Source organism: Podarcis filfolensis (assembly GCF_964270895.1).
Source record: "Podarcis filfolensis genome assembly, chromosome: 4".
In the NCBI taxonomy this organism is placed as follows: domain Eukaryota; kingdom Metazoa; phylum Chordata; class Lepidosauria; order Squamata; family Lacertidae; genus Podarcis; species Podarcis filfolensis.
Genome location: NC_139607.1, coordinates 45265197 through 45288733, shown reverse-complemented (window position 1 = coordinate 45288733; position 23537 = coordinate 45265197). Strand labels below are relative to the sequence as shown.

Genomic DNA, 23537 nt, shown 5'->3' with positions numbered 1-23537 from the left:
TAAAAGTTGGAACCATTTCTCTCTCTCTTTTTAAGAACATGTAGTTCAAACCTATGTGCTCTTTAAAATCATGTTGTGTCCAATAGGACTCACTTCTAGGTAAAGAGGACTGTAGCCTTAACTGCATTGTGGCTTTAACTTTTGTGTTGTGGTATTGTTTTTGAAGAGTATGCAAACTTTTATAGGGGTTCCTTTATTCACCCCCCCTCTGGATTTGAAATTATTAGGTGAATAATTCACAGTAGATATGCAACATCTGAAATATGTCAGTTACAATATCTCTAAATATATACTCTTCATAACATGAATGATTTTCTTTTTTCTTTTCTTTTCTTTGTTTCTCCATGCTCCAATTCATAGTTTTGCACACCCTATAAAGTAGGATCTGGCCTATGAGCGCTCGTGCTACAGTAGTTTGTTTGTTTGTTTGTTTGTTTTTTGGCCTTTCAAATGTCACAGAACTCAGTCTTGGGTAGTTGGTCCTCAGGGATAAGTTGGGAAAGTATTCCTTCCAGCCTGACTTTTCCCAAAGAATGTACACTGTAGGAACTGGGGCTCGGGTCTGATGGTGAATCCAGCATGCACAGCTCTCTGAGTCTCATGTGTACAGTTCAGATTTAACTTGCTATCTCCACAATGGCACCTTCTGCCAAAAGAGAGTGAGAGTGTCTGCTTTGAAAATTAAACTATTAGAATGAAAATGAACTGAAGTTCAGGCATTGCAGTGAATTGAACAGATCACGAATGTCAAATGTAATGCTCTGTTCAAGGCTGTTGTATTTTAAAAGCCCCCTTGCTATGGTGAAATAAAATGGCATAGTCTTTCTGAGTTAAGCCTCCGTCTTGGGATATATTAACTATAAAAACCTTACTACTCATATGAAACACCATTCTGAAATATCAATTTACCACCATCTGGCTTCGGAGAATGTTTAGTGTATGTTCATTTTAAGATATATGGAGTGGATTTGGCACCGTTTATGATTCCATTATTAATTCATTACCAAAAGCCATCTCAACCTGTATATCATAGAGGACCTATATCTGAGTTTATTTCCTAACTACTTTGTTCCTACTCATGGAAGTGATACAATATTTTGAAAGGCTTATGAGTTTAGTGTAGAAAAACAAATCCTGAAACAATTCCCAGTTTTTATGTTAATATTTCCTCTGATCCAGCAGCTATCATCTGCATGTTCTTTTCTGCATGCAGATCAGCATGTTGCTGTGCAACTACTTGTTGACAGAAAGAGGGATTAAATTTGTATTCAGCAACCTGTGTGAATAACAGAGGTAACTGCCCAGGGCAGTCTTACCTATTGCTGTGCTGGCTGGGGATGATGGGAGCTGTAGTCTAAAACATTTGGAGGGCACCTGGTTGGTGAAGGCTAGTCTAGAGGGTTAGGTGTTTGCATTCCCTAATATCACATCCACCCTGATGAGCTCTCATATGGGATTTGAGGAATGAGGCGCACAGACTTAGCTCCCATTTTTAACAGGTCAGGTAAAGGTAAAGGGACCCCTGACCATTAGGTCCAGTTGTGACCGACTCTGGGGTTGCGGCGCTCATCTCGCTTTATTGGCCGAGGGAGCTGGCGTACAGCTTCCGGGTCATGTGGCCAGCGTGACTAAGCCACTTCTGGCGAACCAGAGCAGCGCACGGAAACGCCGTTTACCTTCCTGCCGGAGTGGTACCTACTTATCTACTTGCACTTTGATGTGCTTTCAAACTGCTAGGTGGGCAGGATGAGGGACCGAGCAACGGGAGCTCACCCCGTTGCGGGGATTCAAACCGCCAACCTTCTGATCGGCAAGTTCTAGGCTCTGTGGTTTAACCCATAGCACCACCCGTATCCCTTTTAACAGGTGAGTTGGCTACAAAAGCTTATTTCAGGAAAACTTCCCAGTACTTACTTGGTATTGGAAAATAGGAAGAATGGACACGGATAGTGCCAGGTGTTCTCTTGTTCTGCCTGATTTTGACTATAAATAAGCTTATATTTCACAGCATAAAAAATGTTTCTGTAAGTATTGTCAAGCAGCTTCATTCCTGAGACTATTGGAACCAGCTCCCATGTCTTATTCCTTTCTAAGGAATCAAGTTCAGCTGACTAGCATGTTCCCTCCCTCCTGGTCAATCATTCAGGAGCTTCAAAAGCTTTCTTCTGCCCGAACATCACAGCGACCAATGCCAACAGACATTGGCACACTTAGGGATCCACAGAGTCTGTGCAGTTCGCATGACAGACCTCAGCAACTCAGCATTTGGGCTAATCTACTTTATTTACCATATAAACACACACAGAGCACTGCAACATGGCTCCCTCTCTCTCTAGCATCAGACAGCAAAGAGAAAAAGAACAAAGGACAATAGTCCCACTTCATGGAACACAGTAACACAAACATCCTGTCTCTGTGGAGTCAAAACATATACTGTCATGTGATAGGCAACAATCCCATGACTGCAATCATGGAGCAGGAATTCTAACAATTATTACAAATATAGCAACCTTTCAGTTGGGTCATGACTAAATCAGTGAAGACTAAACAGGAGTGCTGTCATGAGCCCAGTGGTGCCAGCCGGATTGGCGGGGGTATGACAGGACCTGTCAGAGAAGGAGGATGGACCTCAGGATTTTGGTACTGGAGGTGAGGCGAATTCAGGCAGTGACAGGGAAGAGAGTTCTATCCCGCTGTTCAGAATAGCTGAAGAGGAAAAGTTGAAAGGTTGGACTTGGGTCACATTTTGTTTTATAACTTTTGTTTCAAAGGGACTAGTGACCCCTTTTCGAAAAGAAAAGAATGCTCAGCATCTGGGGCATCTGCATAGCTGAGGATGGAAATATGATCTTGTGCATCTACCATCTAGCCAAGCTACAGTATATCCTACACACAATGTATTGTATTATATACTGCTTAAAAACAGATTCCTCCTCCTGCCACAATGCACAGACACAACTATTGAAAATTTCACATGTTCAGGCCTCCTGTATAGGGAGAACAAGAAGCAGGCCTGCTGCTTTTGTTTTGCTCTTATGTGCTTAGTAAAATCTCCCAAGTCTTGCTTACAAACTTTCCTTTAGTGAAAGGATGGCTGAGCTCTAAAGCACTTGGAATAAACCTGTTACTGAACTGATATCAAGTCTGCATCTTTTAATGTTTGTTACTTAACAGCTGGTCCCTAGTCATCCTAATTGTATTATAATGGTACCGGGTTACTGCAGCTGCTAGGGGATAACGCTTTCATTCTTGGAATAAAACTATCTTCAGTTTAAGATTGGAAATATTTGTTTCCTACTAGCAAACACATAAAGCAAAGGCACTGGAAACTGTACCAGGCATATGAATTAAAGTCTAAAAGGGACAGAGAGCTCATCTAGTTGAACCTCTTGCCTTAATATGCATCATCACCATTCACTTATCCACCTAACAGTGCCCAAAGTGTGATATTCAGATATTCAAGTAGAGAAATTATTTAATTTACTTTATTTATTTAATTTGTATACTGCCCTTCATCCAAAGATCACAGGGCAGTTCACAACACATGGGATGAAGTTGTCCTATTCCAATAATTCCTGCAAGCCATCTCTCAGCTGCATGTGCTATCAGGTGCATTTTGCAGAGACAACAGTCTTTCTGTCCATGGAAGGCAAAATATAGATCCAATCCAATATGTTTGTTCTATTTCATATACAGTAGTACCTCGGGTTACAAACTTAATTCGTTCCGGAGGTCTGTTCTTAACCAGAAACTGTTCTTAACCTGAGGTGCGCTTCTGCTAATGGGGCTTCCCGCTGCCGGCGCACCACGGCCTGCGATTTCCATTCTCATCCTGGGGCAAAGTTCGCAACCCAAGGTAACTGCTTCCGGGTTAGCGGAGTTTGTAACCCGAAGTGTTTGTAACCCAAAGCGTTTGTAACCCGAGGTACCACTGCATTAAGAATTTAGCTTTAATGGAAGAAATGAAGGTTCTAGTATTTCATAAATTATAGCTAAACATTCTATTTCCTTTTCATTAAGCTAATCCTGGTTTATTAAGTATGGAAATGGAATCATTGGATTTGCATAACAGGCTAATTTGTTGTGTCATGTGGAATAAAGTTTTATGAGAAGGAAACGATCTGTCTTTATGCTAATTGTGAGGACACTCATAACTCATAAAAACTGGGATCAGATTATATAATGTGACCATCCTCAACCAGCAATGGCAGGAAAGTTAAATCTCATAGGTTTGGTCTGCTATTTCACTTCTAACTAAGCTGCACTGCAGATGTATTGTTACTGAATATATTTGCTTTATTTTCACACATGAGTATATTTCAGGTTGTTTTGCATAGAGACATGAGGTACAATTTTGATGATAAAAATGGTAGCTACATGCAGAAATCATCATGTTGGCCTTGGACCAGGAAAACTTTAATTTGAATTTCTTCGTATCTGAGCTCTGTTTAAGTGGCCTTGGGCAAGTCACTAAAGTGGAACCTCGTGTTAGGTACCATGCTCCTTACGAATGCTTCAGGTTATGAGCTCTGCTAACCCGGAAGTAGATGCTCCCGGTTGCGAAATTTGCACCGGGATGCGAGCGGAAGTCACGCTCCAGCGGCACGGCAGCAGCAGCAGGCGCCATTAGCGAAAGCGCGCATCGGGTTATGAACGGTTTCCAGTTACGAATGGACCTCTGGAACGAATTAAGTTCGTAACTGGAGGTACCACTGTATTATTAAGTTTTAATATCCCATCTGTAAGATGAGCAGAATAATGAACTTGTCTTGTAAGGCTCCTATGTGGACACGTACAATGCATATAAATGGCTTTTCCTTCACCTGTCTAGATGAGTACAGGCAGAAGAGTTGCAGATCAACTGTGCCTTAATTATGAAACCATTATGCTTAGTAAGTAGGATATAATTGTTGGGAGTTTCCACTGGTATATTTATTGGCAATTAATTCATTGAGAATACTCCTATGTAGAATTATAATGGAATCTCTGTGGCTTCTGTCTGCTATGTAATAATTAGCATAAAATAGTTGCTGGTTTCTTATTTGCTTATCGAAAAAAGCTGTCACAAAGCTCCACTTTTTCCTGTCTCCTATAATCTGAATTTGGGGAAAATATTTTTCTTCACCTAAAAATGCCCTATCTTTTGTTTTCTGACATATCCACTGACATGAAAGGTTTTTGCTGCTGCCAAGGCTACAAGGCATTATTAATTATCTTTAGAACAGTGAGTGAGCGTGCAATTTAATTTTCTATTGGTGGCTAAAGGTTTGTTTTTCTTTCTTGCATTCTGACTATGTTAAGCCTAATGATCGATAAAGCAAAATATCTGTCTATGGAAGCTAAACACGTATTGTCCTGGCACATGAAATCTAGGGAAGAATGTGTGCATTTTGACATCTGGAGTAATATTTCTCAGCAGGGGTGGCTAACCTGTAGTTTTCCAGATGTTGTTTGCTACATTTCGCAGTGTTCCTGCCTATTTACATTGCTAGTCGGGCTGATGGGAGTTGGACTCCAACAGCAACATCTGGAGGGCATCGTGTTGGCTATCCCTGCTTTAACAAGTTTACTGAATTGAATGTGTCTGAATGGCAATAAGTTTATATTCAGAAGCACTTTGAAGTTCTGCTATGGCAGGGGTGGATAACATGTGTGGCCTGCTGTTATCTTTGAACTCCAGATCCCCAAAGCCCTGCCCAGCAAGCCAATAAGAACATACAAAGAGCCAAATTGATCAGCCCTGTAGCCCATCTTGTCATCATCCTATTCTCACAGTGGCCAACCTGCAAACCACACTCTCCTGACTTATAATAAAATAATAATAATAATTTATTATTTATACCTCGTCCATCTGGCTGAGTTTCCCCAGCCACTCTGGGCGGCTCCCAATCAAGTGTTAAAAACGGTACAGCATTAAATATTAAAAACTTCCCTAAACAGGGCTGCCTTCAGATGTCTTTTAAAGATAGGATAGCTGCTTATTTCCTTAACATCTGAAGGGAGGGTGTTCCACAGGGTGGGCGCCACTACCGAGAAGGCCCAATTCTCCAGAGGCATACTGCTGCCAGCAGTGGAGGTAGTACATGTGGCTTGTGGTCATGGATAGATTTATCCTCCGTAAATTAGTTTAATCCTCTTTTGAAGCCATCCAAATTGGCGGTTACCACTCCATCTGGTGAGAGCAAATTTCTGTGTGAAGAACATTCTTTTGTTGACCCTGTTATTGGATGTCCATGTGTTCTAGTTCTATGATAAAAGATGTAATGAGATAGAGTCAGAAGTGGTGGGAGTTGTAGCCCAAGAGTATGTGGAGAGCCACTCTTGCTCAATGATTTTGATGCCAGGTTAATTGCAGCTTTATACTTTACTTTGGGGAGGTCAAGAAACCAACAAGAAGAATAAATACATTTTGGTTCCAATATCTAGCCTATGCTTCTTATTTATCAGTATTAGGGCTGTGCGATATATCGCCATATTGTTGAAGGTGATAAGTGTTTCAACAAGGCAATGTACCCGTGAACAAAAGGTGGAAACTTAACAGCTTCCCATGGGGATTGCTCAGCTGAACCCATATTTTACAGATACGTTGCAGATAATTTGCAGGCAAGGTGTCTCCTGCTTTTTTGCTCTCTCCTTCCTCCCTCCTAACCTATGAGGATAAGCCCTCACACAAGCTAGCCAACTCTTTCAGCTTCAGCCCAGCTAATTATGCAGAGCCTGCTAACAATCCAGGAGGAACCTAGACAATCAAAGATCCAGCAGCAAAGTAAAGAAAGAACATAAACAACTGGAAAACACTTCTTTCTTCCCTCAGACTTAGCCCCACTGGTGAAAAAAAGAGGGGATAAGGTTTTTTTGTTTTTATTTTCTGGTGGTGTTTATGTTGTCAGTTCCCCCTAAATAGCTTTCCTCCATATCAAAAAAGAAAGTTTTTGTTTTTGTTTATTTAAAGGAGACTATCTTTTTGCTTGCTTGCCCTCCCTCCCACTCTTTGGTAAGAAGGGAGAGACTGGTGGGATGAGGGCTTTGGGGGCGCCTTCTGTGGGGAGGAATGGAGGGGAGAAGATTTAACAGGCTGCCTCATGCTGAAGTGGGAGGTTGGGTACTGTGTAAGAATGATGGGGAGAATGTTTTTCGGTAAGCAGTGAAAGCAAATTCATGTCTACTCACAAGCAAGCACTACTGAATTCAATGAGGCTTACTCATAGGAAAGTAGAAGGAAGGAAGTTTATTTGAACTCAGTGGGGCTTATGCATGCATAAATTCCACTTAGACCTCTGAGTGGGTAAGCAGATACAACTTGACTAGTAAATCACTTAAACCACTCTTAAATTAGTTGAAAGTATATTAAATATTTCAAAGTTTATTTAATATTTTTATTAAATCAACTACTTACTTATAGTTTAAGGCCCTCCACTGCCACAGGGAGCCTCCTTAAGACCCTCTGCTGCTGCGGTGAAGTGTGCCCCCCCCAGCCACTGTGGTGAGGTATGGCAGGACCCTCTTGCCCCACGGGTAATATGCCCATGGGGCAAGAGGGTCCGCCACCGCATATATATATTGTGATATGTTGAGATATTGTGATATTTAGCTGGTGATATATTGTGATGTTGAAAACCAGATATCACCCAGACCTAATCAGTATAATATCACACCATACAAAGGCAATGTGTGGTGTTTAAAGTATGGCTGTTTCCTTTTTCTGAAATAATTTCCTTGAAATATTTAAGGAAGCACAAATCCATTAATAACATCTCATTTTCCTTTCATGGCTCCTTAGGTCCCAGAGATGCAGCTATAAGATCTGACAAACAGGCATATGAAACTGCTTTTTCATACTGAAACTGCTTGCATTTTTTATTAATGTGGGATGTAATCTTATCCCAAGTGGCCATTTCAGTATTTGCTTTCTACCCTTCTTGACTAGTCAGTCCAGTTCTAGGAGGAAGTCTAGTGATATGAATTTAGATATCATTAATATGCCATCATTATGCTTCATGTGCCCTTAAGCCCTAGTCATGCAACTATTTAGACACAATAGCACATAAAACAGATTTTCATACTGGAACTGCATGGATCTTCATTATTGTGGAAAATATAATATTTTTGCAAAAGTCAATTTCATATCAATTTAAATTTCCAATATAATGCTTCAATATCGTTTCAATTACTCTTTTTTTTACTCATGATATAATCAGGATGTGAGAATGTTCCCATTTTTCTGTTGGCAGTGATCCTTGGCTCTGTTTACTTCTACTTTGTGGCATTCCAATATTTAGAATTAATACTGTTGACACAAAGATATTGATGAGATACTGTAGGCAATTACATCTAATATAAGGATAGGTTGTCTGTTGCTTCAGTTGTGGTTGCATTTATTCCATGACAGCTATTTTTTGTCTGTGGGGTTGACACGAGTTTTTATAAATGATCATTAGAGAGAGCTAAATCTGTCTGCAGTCTTACACCGAAGCATGCCTTCAGTATATAGGACACAAGGTTAATCCTATTAAATTATGTGAATCAGACCTTAAATCGGTTGTTGACAGTTGCTTGTCTTCTTGACTTGATATATTCTCTATTAGCGAATATAATTTTAATGCATCCTGTAATATTCATGATTCTTAATTACCTTTGTTAATTACCTTTGTTAGTTAAGAAACACTCTGATATGGTCTGTTTGACAGGTAAGCAACATTAGCTTCTGAATGAATTGGCATCTTTCCAGGCTGAAGTAAGCTAGTGACATACAGTTATAATCAATAGATTTCACGTGAATTTAACTGAAATATATTCTCTATTTTATTGGCACTAATTGTATTAATGATGATGGTTCTTACATTGGAGTGGGTCTTGTTGGATCAGAATGCTACTATAATTGGGGGGTTTTTTTGTTTTAGATCATTTGAATGAATTGATTTGGTAGACTTATGTACATAACAGAAAAAGGTACATTACAATGATTTTGTGAAGCAATGGATGTCATATGACTTGTATTCTGTGGCATTCGATGCTTGCTGAGGGAGAATGAGGAATCAGAAATGTCAGTTTGTATAACATGCCACTATGTACTCTCTCTGTGAACAACTAACATTGCAAGACCTAGCATGGTGTACATGACCAACTCCCAAGAGACTGCAATCTACTCATGTTTTTTGGGGGTGCAGGGCAAGAACTTTTTGAGCTTCTTTGGGGGGGGACCAGTGATCTACCACAGATGTACACTGATCTACCTATTGGACATGCCTGATGTACATCACTTACTGACCTTTTACATCCCTTTTAGTCTATGGCAAGATTGCTTGGTGCAGTGGTGCATTTGGACCAGTGAATGATTTAAGGGTTGGTTAAAGACAACATACAAAGCCTACCATTGCACCAGATGACCTCAAAGTCATCAGATTGCTTTCTGGGGATGGAGGAAGACAAGGACGCAGGTGGCGCTGTGGGTTATACCACAGAGCCTAGGGCTTGCTAATCAGAAGGTCGGCAGTTCGAATCCCTGAGATGGGGTGAGCTCCCATTGTTGGTCCCAGCTCCTGCCAACCTAGCAGTTTGAAAGCATGTCAGAGTGCAAGTAGATAAATAGGTACTGCTCCGGCAGGAAGGAAAACTGCGTTTCCGTGCGCTGCTCTGGTTCACCAGAAAGCAGCTTAGTCATGCTGGCCACATGACCCGGAAGCTGTATGCCAGCTCCCTCGGCCAGTAAAGCGAGATGAGCGCCGCAGCCCCAGAGTCGTCCGCGAATGGACCTAACGGTCAGGGGTCCCTTTACCTTTACCTTTGAAGACTACAAATCCTGCCATTGCACCGGATGACCTCAGAGTCATCAGATGGTTTTCTGGGGATGGGGGAAGAAAGCAACCATATTATTGTATCTTTCTCCAAAAGTTTCCTTAAAGAAAAAGTAATGCAGAGTTTACAATCTTTTAATTGAGGCACACCAAGCCCTTAAAACTGGGCCTTAAAACTGGGCCATCTAACAGAGTGACAATCTAACTTTAAATATGGATCCATCACTGTGCTGTCTAGTTTGGACCAGTAAAACATGCTAAGTTTGTTAAGTAACTAATATTTATTTGAAATCCCAGTGGTTCATCTGTGCTGTGTAAGAGTGCACACAAATGTCAAAACTATTAGGAATATGAATACTTTGAAGAAAGTTTAAATAATATTGATGATATATTTCTCATGATGGAAATAATATCAATGTTGATTGTTTTCTTTTCAATTAGTTTTCCATTTCTGTTGTGTACTCATGTTTCTGAAGAATCATATAAATGAATAAAATTTCATTTTTCTATAGTCATGTTGCACTAAACTTTGGCTTTGAAAATACACCAGTTTATTTGAATATATGAGCACTTAGCCCAGTAAACAATTGTTCCAAATATATAAATTCAAAGTAGACATCTGTCTTAGAACACGGAGATTTCCTTTGAGTAAATGTCTGTTGTGTATGAACATTTACTATTTAATAAACTCTAAGCATGCATTCTGTAAAATGAGGAGGCAAGGATCCAGCTTTGCCTCTTTTAAAGCACACACACAAAAATGCACACATACACACAGGACTAAAGAGAGAAAGAGAAAATCCAGTCAATGGCTCATTTCAAAACGAAAATGAAATAAATCAGAGGGTGTGAATAAAGATATTCTGTTCGGAACTGATAACATTCATTAAATCATTTGGAATGAAGAGGTGCCTATTTGTACCTCAACTGTTAATTCAAAAATAGTGTTGAATGCAGAGCCTTTAATCTTGGCAGAGTTAAGTACTCAGATGTCCTAGGAGTTGATTAGATTTAGAGGTAATGAACTTAAATGTGAAGGTCAATTAGTGTGGGTTGTCAGCTTTTAGGCTATTTGGACAAGGATTTTGTTTTCCCTTTCCTTGTCAACAGCAAATGGTTATTAGCATGGAGAGAGAAAGAAAAGTAGCTTAAATTAGAATTTACGTATTATGAAAGACAGCTTATAATACTGAGTACTTTGGTTGACTTATTACTGGGCCCTTAACATAATTATATTTTTGTGCCTACATGTTATATACTAAAAACAGTGTGGCGATTTTGGTGAAACTTTGCATCGTATAAACCATAAAAACAGGCAACAGGATGTAGGAAAAGTAGAACTGGTCAGTGTTTTACCCCCACCCCAGTCCACAAAAAGCATTCTCTCTTGCCCAATCACATTAGCTTCACTTTGCTATAGCAAATATTACCTGCCAATTCCATGACTAATATAACCATGTGACTTGAAAGTGTGAGTGGACCGGCCTTTTTTCCCAACTCTTATTCCTGTGCCTGTGATAAAGTTTATCTCTGCGCCATGAATTATTTTGATCTGTTGATATCTGCAGGTGAAGAAGCTGGTAAAGCAAGGGTGGCTGTCAGGGAACTGCCATCAGTACTGGAGGGGGAGAGCGAAAGCCAGAGGGATTCCAGAGAGCGTCCAGGGATCGGGAGGAGCAGCCCATCTTCTGGGGAAGAGAATCAGCGTAGTACCAGGGGAGAAGGGGGGCAGCTGGGGGAAGTGGGGAGGCGGTCTCATGACTCCTTGCCTGGGACCAGCGGGGAGAGTAGGGGTCCTCCGTTGCCCACGCCCTCCCTGCGCAGAAAGGGTGGCGGAGACTAGGCATCAAAGAACTTCTTTGCTGGAAGAAGTTTAAGAAACGCCCACTCACGGATTCTGCCAGCGATTGAGTCAGCCACGGGTGAGTGGCTGTCCGGACAGAAAAGGTTCACTTTGGCAACCCAGCCAGGTGCTTGCACCCAGCCGGGGAGATAGGCACCTGCTTACGCACGAGCAACCCCTAGAACCATTACAGTGGCAAACCCCCAGTTTGGGCCCTAATTTAGCTCCTACAAATTCTGTCCCCGAATACCTCACAGGCTTTGATGGTGACAGCAAAAAAAAAAGGGGGGGGAGAAAGAAGAAGAAAAAGTACACAGTACTGAGGTGGGTGGAATTTATTGCCCTGATGGTGATGCAAATCACACTTTAGGGGATTTGATAAGTGGAGGTGAAAACAGAGCCCTCTTTAGCCAAATGGTTGAAGCCAGTTAAGGATGGAGGATGCCTGCCTGTGTATCTGTCAGCCTGTTTGTGTGAGTGTGGAGTAGCCAATCCCTGTATTGGTCACAATCACCACTGGCATGAGGCTCCTGGAGTGTTGGAGAAAGGCTCATGTGGTCCTTTGGCCTCAATGGGCTAGTCATTCCTATGCTACAGGCACAATAGCAGGTTGCTAGTTTATCATCAGGGACGCGGGTGGTGCTGTGGGTTAAACCACAGAGTGTAGGACTTGCCAATCAGAAGGCTGGCGGTTCGAATCCCCGCAACGGGGTGAGCTCCCATTGTTCGGTCCCTGCTCCTGCCAACCTAGCAGTTCGAAAGCATGTCAAAGTGCAAATAGATAAATAGGTACTGCTCTGGCGGGAAGGTAAACGGCGTTTCTGTGCGCTGCTCTGGTTCACCAGAAGTGGCTTAGTCATGCTGGCCACATGACCTGGAAGCTGTACGCCGGCTCCCTCGGCCAATAAAGCGAGATGAGCGCCGCAACCCCAGAGTCGGCCACGACTGGACCTAATGGTCAGGGGTCCCTTTACCTAGTTTATCATCATTGTCAGTTTGCAAATTTTAAATCACATGTTGAGCCTTATGAACCCTTCATGTGTTACCATAGTGGCATGGGCCTTTATTCCTCGTTCCTTCTTTCATTGCTTGTCAGAACCTTGCACTTCCTGCTTGCATCATGGTGAACATCTTTAATATTCTGACCACTCCTGCGATGTACTCTTCAGCTTAAATCACACCTGGTGATTTAAGTGACCCTTGGACTTTGGGTCAATAAAGCATGAAAACAGCACAGGTTTTTAATTGAGATTAAAAATCAGGGGGTGTTAGCTATACACTGTGTATCTGGCATTCTAGATTGTGGTATTACTTTGAGTGTCTGTTTACTGTGGACAAATACTAGTTCAAGCTTTACATTATTTAGATTCCATGTGTGTGAGTTAAAATTTTATCTGAATTGATCTGTACATTTTGCATAGAGAATCAGTTGAATCTGAATGTTGGAATTCAACTGTACCCACTGTTTTGAGAGGAGACTGAATGGTTAAGGGTGAGGAGCCATAGCATTCCCATCAAACAAACTGCATGTCTGCCTAGAGTGGAGCCTTGGGGAAAGTGTCAACATAATGACCGTACCTTGGGAGTAGAAGTAGCAATACATGTAATGGGAAGAGAGCCTGACTATTGTGATATTCTCCCCTTCGCTCACACACTTGCAAATGACTACAGTATTTCATTTTTGAAAATTTGCCGTACTCATTCTGCACTCTGTTTTACAAAATGACAAGTATTATAAGCTGAAGGCAAAACTTGAAATCAACCATATATAGTCTAAAGGATTTTATTTATTTCAAATATTGTCCTTTTTCAAGCCAGGAAGGGCAAGGGCCCAATGAAAGTCAGTAGTGTATACTGTCAAGTAAACTGATTTTTACTGTCATGGATGGATGGAATAAAGTTGATCATTTCTAGTATAAAATGCACTGAAGTTTACGCTCCTGCTGCATCTGTTTTCTGAAACTTTGTCAATCTCTCTTCCTCTAATGATGATATTGATTGAATAAGGTTTGATTTGAAATCACTTTCCTTTTTTGTGTGTGTTCTGTTTCTCAGTGGAAGCGAAGGATGTGTGCTAAGTGATCTATTATTGATTGCTACTTGCCCTTTCTGCTTTCGGGGACCCGTTATAGGAAGATAAATTGAGGAATATGAGGACCAATATTGCTACAGAAATGTCATTTTAATCCAATTTAATGAAAAACAGTTGTTCAAATCAATAGGTTCACAGATATAAACATGTCTTTGTCTGGTACAGTAGGGACTAGTGAGGAAAGAAGCATAGCCTTTTAGTTGGTAATTGAAAGGACATAATTTTAAAATGGAAAGTGCTTGTTAGTGGAGCTATGCCAGTTTATATGCAAAAGAACAATAAAGAAAATAAGACAGTTGATTGGTACAGCAATATGTTAAGATGATATTATGGTTGTAAACATAGTTCCTGCAATGAGTGTCATTAATAGCATGTCTTGTAATTTCCTTAAAAACCATTTACCTTCTTGATAAACTGATTACCAAAGATGATGTTTTAGTAGAGCATATGCTAAATTGGTGATGTGAAATGATACCTTAGCATAAAAGACTTGGGGACTAAGGTCAAGCATTTATAGAATTTCTAATGCATATATGTGTGTGATGCTCAACCTTGTAAATGTTTTACATTTTTATTTCATTTGTACACATATCAGTAGCAAGATACATCTAAACCAAAATATCACATAGGGAGCTGCCATGGGACAACTGAGCATCACATACCGTTTATAATCTTTCACTGAGGACAAACCAATACATTATTTCCCAATTTTGGGCAGTGTGGGGGATAGCTAGGCTTATTTCTAGTTCAATCTCATTGAACTAGAGCCAGATAAAACTTGATCATGATCATATTTACTTTGAAAGTAACTTCACGATATGCCTTATTTTTCTTTTCTTTTTTCAGGATACATTTAATTCGTTTTCACTCATGTTTGTTTCCCTCCTTTGAAATCTTCTTACTGTTGTTGTTGTTATTTTTTAATCTACAATTAAATCAAATAGAAGAAATGTCAACCAAGAATTCATAAACAAAGACTTCCTGTTTTGCTGCGAACCCGGCAAGTCACACTCTTGGGCACTTCGGCACCTGGGAGGGGTCCCAGACAGAGTTTAATGGGGGTAAGGGGCATGTCTCCCCAAACCTTTTGAGTGTGTTGAAAGGGTAGTCCATTAATGTCTTTTTTGTGAGTGGGGATGGAAATCCCCGTCTCCCAAACGAAAAGGTGAGGGCGCTGGGCTCAATGGCTCCGTGCAAGGACAGCTTCAGCAAGCTACCGTGGTGAGCTGTGGAATACCTTTGAATTCGGACATAATTGGCAAGAAAAGAGGCACCCCCCGGAAAAGATCCTGATTTATGCTGCAGGAGAAAAATCTTATTTTTTGAAAGGTTTGGAAAGAATGAAAGACACTAATTTCTGATTTGCTTGAATGGTGGAAGGAGGGAAGGGGAGGCAATATTTAAAGTCATTGGGGGGGGGATCTGCTCTATCTACCCTCCACTAAAGCAATGGAATGTAAAGTTTTCAGGAAGAGCAGACTTTAAAGATACCGCTTTGCGGTGGATTTGTTTTATAACTAAGGACTTGGCCTGAAAGAAGATGGAGAGTAATAACCATGAGGGACTTTTGAGGGATTTTGACCACCCCATGGAACTTTGTATTGTGAAATAAAAACAGTAAAGAAGAAAAGATTGGTAACAACTGGAATGACTGTCTGTTAAGCACTCAGAAGAAAATAAACTGTGAATTTGGATGTAATGGAACTGAGAACTGGCAGGATAGACTACAGGAAGATTTATTAGTTGAGGGGGGAGGATGGAGAGGAGATACAAATTTTGTTGAGATTACCTCAGCCTACCCCCTTCCTTGAAGCTTGAAGTTGGAAATAAGAACAGTGAAAAGGACAAGATGGACCACAGTGTATACCATCTTGACAAGCTTCTGAGACTTTCAGGCAGAGAAGAAGAGATATAGATTGCGTTTATTTATTAATGAGCTGGTTGTATGTAAAATTGAGGATTAAATTTGGCAAAATATGAAGGGTGGGTGACGCTGGGAGATTGGCAGTGTTAGAGGGGGGAATGTTTCAGAAGGAAATGTTTCAAAATTGATGAATGATAAAAGAGGATTTACTCTTCTAAACTATTTTGAGGACAGGTTATAACAATATATAAAAGCAAAAGCAGAAATTAGTAATTGAACAGGTGATGTGCAGGGAGAAGGGATGAATGTATTTTGAAATGTATTTGAAATGTATTTTGAAATGATAGTTGGAAAAGTTAATTTATTGGGAGCAGCCAAGGAGGGAGGAAAATAGAAGGAATATCTTGGGGGTGGGAAGTTAGCTTTTAAATTTGTATTGAATTTGTATTAATTTGATGTCAATTTGTTAAAAATTGTGGGAAATTGATAAAAATAATTGGTGAAGAATTCATAAACAAAGGCAGAATTATTATTGCATTAAATATATATTTATCACATCTTTAAATCAGTTACTTGATAAAATCATATGTGAGTAATGATGCATATTTTTGTCTTGGGGAAGAGCTGGAATCCTTGTCTGAAGATAGAATCTTTGGTATAAATATTTAATTTTCACCCAAGGACTTACCCATTTCTAGGAAGAAATATTAGCTTAGATAACTTTCAGTGCTTGGCAAGGACTGAGATATAAATCTCATTGTTCTGGCTCAGATCTATGTGGAGTAATTATATTCACATTGCCAAAGCTCGGCTAGAGCTGAAGGAAAACATCACATAAATTCAATATCTAGCAAATTTCTAGCAATTTCAGATGTCTGAATTTGAGGGTTTCCGAAATATTTTCCCCCCTCTTTCCACTATCTGCCTCAATTTACTCAATCTTTTGTTTGAATGCTGGCACACCTAGGAACAAATGGCCCTCTTGCACGTACCTCGCAGTTAATGGCTTGGTTGGCATGTCACACTAAGGCAAACTGACTTAACAGAACTGTGCAGGCTTCCAGAGAGGAGCTGATAGCCACTTTCCTCTTCCCTGCTCCTTTCTGTTGCTGCACTGCGCTGAGCTAAGCCGAAGTCAAGATATGGAATAGCATGTCATCCATGTGAGACTCATGGTTAAGCTCTCTCTCCTCACTAAATGTGAACTGTATCGTGGTTTGGTTATTTTGGTGATTAGTGGTCTAGAACTTAGTGGTCTAGGAATGAAATGGCACACAGTGTGCTATTCAAAACTTGTGGTTCACTTGAAAGTCAAGCGGTATACAGTGGTACCTCGGGTTACAAAGGCTTCAGGTTACAGGCGCTTCAGGTTACAGAATCCGCTAACCCAGAAATAGTACCTCGGGTTAAGAACTTTGCTTCAGGATGAGAACAGAAATCGCGCGGCGATGGCGCGGAGGCAGCGGGAGGCCCCATTAGCCAAAGTGGTATCTCAGGTTAAGAACAGTTTCAGGTTAAGAACGAACCTCCAGAATGAATTAAGTCCCTAACCCGAGGTACCACTGTACTTGGGTACTTAAAGAGTGTCTCCCCACCCACAATCCTGCCTGGCCATGAGGATCCAACTTGGAGCCTCTGTTCTATGTCTCCTGAGATAAAGTGAGTGTTGACTGAGACTCAGCCTTTTCAGTTACAGTATCCCATTTATGAAATTTCTCCTGGAGAGAGGTTTGTCTGGTGCTGTTTATTTACTTTGCAGCACCAGATAAACAGTTCTGTTTGTCCATGTCATTTGCATTTGTTGAAATTTTGTAAGCCATAGAGAGTTGCTTAAAAATATTTATCATTTAATTAATGACATGCTCTCGTGTGTTGGGCATTTAAAGCTGTAACCATGTCTTAAGTATTAATAACTAAATTTACCGTATTTTTCACTCCATAGGACGCACTTTTTCCCTCTTAAAAACTAAGGGGAAAAGTCTGTGCGTCCCATGGAGCGAATGCAGGGGGGAGGCAGGCAGGAAAAGTCCTCAAGAGGTGAACACAAGCTTCGCACGGCTCTTGCGGGCTTTTCCCCAGGAGGGAGAAGTGCCTGACGTGGCCAGTCAGTCGCTTCTTCCTCCTCGTAGAAAAGCCCACAGGAGCCGCACGCTCCTTATAGGGTGTGCGGCTCGTGTGGGCTTTTGCGGGAGGTGGGGGAATTGCCATAGCCTTGCACAGCCTCTCCAGCCGGGAGAGGCTGCGCAAGGCTAAAGAGGAAGCCAAGGCAGCGAGTGGGGTGGATCGCACTCGCTGCCTTGGCTTCTTTAGCCATGCTTCTTTAGCTGGAGAGGTTTAGCTCCCGGCTGGAGAGGTTGCACGGCTATGGCAGAAGCCAAGACAGCCAGCGGGATGGATCCCGCTCGCTGTCTTGGCTTCTTTGCTCTTTGGGGCTGGGGGGGAACCCGGGCTTCCCCCGCAGCCCCGAGAAGCTCTGGGAGAAGCGGACAGGCTGCGCACAGCCTGTCCGTTGCTCTTTGGGGCTTGGGGGGGGAAAATAATATATTTTTCTTGATTTCCCCCTCTAAAAACTAGGTGCGTCTTGTGGTCCGGTGCATCCTATAGAGGGAAAAATACGGTAACTTTTGGAGAACTATCCACAACTATGCAACAATTCCATGGCAGAGCAGGTGTTTGAACTATATTTTTATTATAAATATGGCTCCACTCTTTACCTCTGTTCCAAACCTGAAAGGAGGTTTGATGATAGAATTAAACTATTTTCTAAGGTCAAAGAAGAGAATGGCAAAAATGGTAAGAACTCATCTCTACCGTAATCCTTGAAAGTAAGAGAAAATCCAGTCATTTTCGTAGGCTGCTCTGATAATGGATTTTCCTTCTGGAATGTGAAGCAAATCCATAGACGCTAATGCCTAGGAAACAAAGAGCCTTGTTCCCTTTTATTTTTGTTGTCGGTGATTTACACACACACACACACACACACACACACACACACACACACTGCAGCATACCTGTTTGAGTTTCATGAAACTTATCCAGCAGCCATGTATCGATAAACACAATAAATAGATAAATAAAATGACTTCTGCTGTCAAACGTTTATACAGTTTCTGGGTCACATAAAGATAGCTGTAATAAAGCATCATTGTATTTTTTTTCTGTGCTTCTATACTTCATGAAATCTTAACTTTGGTATATTTCCCCTCAAAACGGAACAGTGTTTCTGTGCTTCAAGATTTTGTGCTGTGTTCTTCAAGATCCAAATTGCAGGCTGCCTGATCAAGCCTGAAATCTTATGGTCTTCATGTTTTGGCATTCATCTGCTATGGAAAGGTGGTGTTTTAGTATTTTTCCTTACTTTATTAACATTATGCGTTTCAAATCATTATGACCTTCCTTGAACCTTTGGGGATGGATGAGATTACCTTCAAATGAAAAAGCATATACAATGATCTGATTTCATCCTTTGGGACCAACCTCTCATTCCTTTCTGTGTGCTGTTCTGGATCATGGAGGGCGAGTTATCTGCTGCAGGCATTCAGTCGCTGGCATGTATTGGGTTGTGGAAGTAGCATGTTGCTGCTCTTGGCCCTTGTGTAATGATAATTGTATGTGGGAAAACACTTGGAAGGCAATTCTTGTTTTTTGGAGTTCTATGATGTCACAGAACTGAACTCACTAATCTTTAGACTAGTAATGTTCAGTGACTGACTGAAACAGGCAATTTCCGGTGGAAGAGATGTTTGTGGTATGTGGACCACCTCTCACCATATGAACAGACTCGAACCCTTCACTTATCAACTGAGGCCCTTCTTTGTGTGCCCCATGAGAGGTTTTGAGGGTGGCAACATGAGAGCAGGTCTTTTCTGCAGTGGCTCTTTGCTTGTGGGAGGGTTGCGTGGCACCATCATTATATATCTTTAGGCACCGGACCAAAACTTTCCTCTATGACAAGGCCTTTGACCTTTAACTATCTGTGGTCTTTTAGAAGGGGTGTTTTTAATGTATTTCTCTTGGTTTTACTGTATATATGTGGGGTTTGTTGTCTATTTGTTGTAAATTGCTTTGGGTTGCCCTGGGCAAGATAAAGCGACTGACAAATTTAATGATGTTGATTATTATGATGATTGAAGCATTTTATGGGTGAAGCATTTTAAGAACTATTGTGAAGAGTTCCTCTGTGATAACCATTTCTGTAATATTTTTATGTGTTCCAATTTGTATGGCTTTAAAAGATTTAATATCAGAAAATGAATAGAAGGCAGCTTAATGCTTTGAAAAGCCAGTCAGCTTAAGAAAGACAGACAGTCTTCCTTGGTATCTCTTCCTGCAGAGTCTGCTGCTTCCTGCAGCTTTTTCTTTATGGAATAGATACCATCACAAAATCATGATGAAAAGCAGAAAACCACATCTGGAACAGCTCCTGCCCCACCTCCCACTCCAACACAAATATTTCATAGATGGGCAACAGCTGTGGGTAGTTCAGTTCAAACTGACAGAAGACAACAGAAACACAAGTTTGACCAACATTCTTAGAAGATAAATGCAGCTTTTTATAATATGGTGCTGCTTACATCTTGGCATAATTTATTGCTGCACAGAATTAATAGTTGGTTAATTCAGAAGGAAGATGCAACAGCTGCACAATGACAGTGATTCTTCTGATTCCCATTGCTCACAGTGCTTATAAATTTTCTGGACTTAAAAACAATTGCTGGTGCCTGTTTTTAAAATCTGGTGATGGCTACAGAGGGGAGCAGCAGTGACCAAGACTTGGGGCAAGTAGAAGCAGCAACCTGAATCCCTAGTTTCTCAGATCAAGGAATACGCCTCTCACTTGCAAGTCTTTATAGGAATCTGGCTTTAATAGAATTAACACATGAAAGGTACAGTGATTATTCTAATCTGAGGAAAGTTTGGTGGAACTCTAGTGAGGCTGATGTAGGGTGTCACTAGGGCCTGTTCTAGGTTACCATGCTAGAGAACATGCTCCTCCTCTTTTCACTCGTGTAATGGTAATTGTTGGGAAGGGAGAGCACATGAAGAGAGTCCTTGTCTTCTGAAGTTCTGTGATACCTCAGAACTTAATGCACAGTCATTCCTTCAAGCTTTATTAGAACAGCCCTGTCACAGCGGTAGTTTTCATGTTCACATGCTTTCATGTAAACTGGGCCTAAATTATCCAAGTGTCCGTTGCATAGAAGGAATCTTAGGTTGTAGCAAAAGAGGGGTGGGGACTGCAACCACCTCTTTCTTTAGCTGCCAATATTAAATGCGAATGGTTGACATTGGTTATTCAGTTTGACCAATCAAGGGTAATAATCAAAACAGCAAATACCTGTCAAGTGACTTGTGGGCTAAGAACATAAGGAAAACCAGGCTAAGGCCCACCTAGTCTAGCACTTTGTTCTCACAGATGCTGACAGGAAGTCTCCACTCAGAGCCTGTGTGCAACAGTGGTCTCCCAACCCTTAGTTTCCAGCGACTAGTATTCAAAGGCATCTTCCCTTTGACAGTAGAGGTAGAACATAGCCATTGTTAGCCTTATTCTCCATGAATATATCTAGCCAGCTAGCAGCAGATATCACTTATTTGCATCCATCTTTTGTTGACACTAGAGGAGGAAATAGTTTTGGTAGTGTGCAAGTGAATATCAATGTGCTTTTAGCTAAAGCTGCAGTGTTTTCTTCCTTTTGCTGAAAATAAGCCCCAGGGGCTCTATTGTTCTACACGATATTGTTCCCATGCATGCTGACATTTGTGGTTGGCTTCTTAGTAACTGGTTTAGGGGAACTATTTAATTTAGTTTGGTTTTTATTTCTAGCTGCTTTGTTGCTCAGATATCATTAACGACATTCTTAATGGGTTGTTTTTTTTTAAAGAACAACAACCAACCTCACAGGCTTTTAGATTCCCTTGAATGTCTTATATTCTAAGGGAATAAACGAGATTGATTTGAACATAAGATGCTGTGCAGGGCGCTTCAGTGGGAATGTCACAGGTGATGAGACTTCTCTAATGAATTGTTCAAAGGAAGCATTTGGCTGAAGGAGCATACCTACCTGATTGTACTCTAATTGTCACAGGTGACATAAGCTAATTGGCAAAGCCTGCTATAATGTCAAAGACTGATGTTTCTGACCTAGTCCAAAGACATCTCAGTAATTTCCCTGAACTGTTATAACAAAATGTCAGGATTGAGATGCAGCAGCTAATAAGAAGATTCTCTGTCTTTAATGAGATGGGCCATCAAAAGACAAGCTAATTTTCATATCTACACTGTATGTATATGCTTATTCCCATCCCCAAATAAATGCTGTAGGTCTCCACTTCTGGATAGAGGGTTACTATATAAAACTGTTTTGAAAGTTATCCTATTATTTTCCCCTACAGTGCAATTTTTCTGTGCAATTTTTCTCCCTAATTTTGCAAAGCAGTTTTTTCCTAATATAATTCATGTTTATGTTATTTTCACTAATTTATACATGTTATGCACACTTTACCCTCGTATATGCTTTTTGTACATATTTTGTACATATTTACTTGACTGAAGAACTGCATTGCAAAATTTGGATAAATGTCTCTACTATTCTTAGTTAGGAAGGACCTCAACTCCTCTGTCCATGTAGGAAATCTGCTGCTGCAATTTCCCTAATAGGTGGCTATCCAGCCTTTGTTTTTAGATTTCTAATGGAGGAGAGTCAACTATTTTCCAATACATTTTGTTCTAGGGATGGACAAAAGTGTATATTTTGGCTTATCTCAGGATCTCATTTTTCCAAACAAGTTCAGTTTGACATTTCCAAATTACTTTGCATTTAAAAAAATAAAATAGAAGCCCTCACATTTCGGGGAAGAAGTTTTGCCTAATATACAAGTACTGTATATGCAACCCATTTCCCATAATCAAATGCATTTTGTGACTTATTTTAACTAATATATACATTTTATGTACATTTGTCTCTAATATGCACATTTCTGCATAGATGGTTTTGGTTAGAGGACTGCATTTGAAAGTTATGAATGTTGAAGGATTGCTATGTTTTGGTTTGTGTACTGTTTTGGCAAACAAAAAGTGAACGAAACCTAATTTTTCTCCTATCTCCAGACTTTTCCACTCTTGGGATACCTGGTACTCTTGGGAAGTTTCCCCTACTGTTTGATTGCAATCCCCTTTCTTTTACATAATTTGAATTTGTTGGTTTAGGTCCTAACCTTCTGCAACAACAGTAAACACATCTGATCAATCATCTGTCATCTATATAATCTGTTCTCCAGGCTAAACATGCTCAACTTCTTCAGTCTCACAGACCGAAACATACCATGATATTTCATCACCTTCCACTGGACACATTCCAGTTTGTCAGTATCCTTAAACTGCTGTGGCCAGAACAGGACAGTTTTAGCTAGAAACATCTTCAATCAGCTCGATTATTGTGCAGTTCCTATCACTTCCTGAAATCAGTCCCGCCCCCGCCCCCCAAATTCTGTTTTCATAACCTCCATGTCAGAGCATTAAAATATGCTGGGGAAACTTGGTTTGATTGAGGGTTGGGGGGTTGGGTCTCCATTATGTTGATAGAAGACAAATTTAGGTGTAGGTTTTCTGAAAGAATTCGAATTAGAAATTTTTCCTATGCCAGTTAGGGCAATTTGAATTGGTAACATTTTTGTTTGGATTGAAAATATTGTTGATGCCTTAGACAGTGATCTGATTCTGCATGTTTCTTTTGCTTCTAAAAAGCTAAAAACACAAAGCTTAAAACTTTGCCAAGCTTGCCTAGTACTGTATTTGAAATTGGCAGCCACTCATTGTTACTAATGAACTTATAAAATGGAAACATCTCCTCCAGAAAATCAAGCAACGAGGGGGAAATCAAAACTTTTGTTCCCCACATCACTGCTAACGATCCGTTCCATTGTGTTTTCTTAAGCAGGCACAGT

At 40.6% G+C, this 23537-nt stretch overlaps 1 protein-coding gene and 1 long non-coding RNA gene across 20 annotated transcripts in view; both read left to right on the top strand.

Annotated features, from left to right (window-relative positions):
• DMD (dystrophin) overlaps positions 1-23537 on the top strand; it is a 953416-nt gene that overhangs the window by 174553 nt on the left and 755326 nt on the right. The gene's annotated exons all lie outside the window — the stretch shown is intronic.
• On the top strand, positions 7029-15837 carry LOC310762053. The gene is made up of 2 exons (XR_014547834.1): positions 7029-11385; positions 11831-15837. It is a non-coding gene; the product is annotated as an uncharacterized lncRNA (long non-coding RNA).